At 44.3% G+C, this 560-nt stretch overlaps 1 protein-coding gene across 2 annotated transcripts in view; it reads left to right on the forward strand.

The window, feature by feature from the left end:
- Positions 1-560, forward strand: part of LOC119585766 — a gene marked incomplete at its 3' end in the record, with an annotated part of 12085 nt that overhangs the window by 5265 nt on the left and 6260 nt on the right.

Consider the following 560-nt stretch of genomic DNA (forward strand, 5'->3'; position numbering starts at 1 on the left):
GGGGAGCGAATAACCTGACAGCTTCAGCATCAAAGCTCAACAACGTTCCTCTTGATGAAGCAGTCTGAGCTACTAGATTGACCGTAGGATCACAGGAAGAATGAATGAGAACCAGCTCCCGCTACGAAGTGACGACTAGGACGCCCTCATCTACCTTCTTGTGGAGTATAGATATGGGTTATGGGGATAATGATGTGCAAATTTAGGAACTTATTATAGGCTCTTCAGTCTTGACGGTCTGCGACCAGCTTTTCGCTTTTTCACGTCAAAGGAAATAATGCAGTGTGGCCATGCTATGTGGACGACCTCTTCCTGGTCTACACGAAGATAGACTCACAGATACCTCTGTCAAAGGCTGCCCTGTGGTATACACAACGGTACAATTCACCTTGGAAAAGAAGCGATACAACCAACTTCTATTTCCTCAATTCCTTGATCCTCAGGAGCCCTGATGACCCATTATGTACGTGTGTGTGTGTATTTTACATATTCTAATAAAGATAACCATGTTCAAAGAAAGTATGGGTGTGGAACGTAGGATTACTGGGTTGGAAAGTTTC

The sequence above is a fragment of the Penaeus monodon genome, chromosome 20, assembly GCF_015228065.2.
Source record: "Penaeus monodon isolate SGIC_2016 chromosome 20, NSTDA_Pmon_1, whole genome shotgun sequence".
Taxonomy (NCBI): Eukaryota; Metazoa; Arthropoda; class Malacostraca; order Decapoda; family Penaeidae; genus Penaeus; species Penaeus monodon.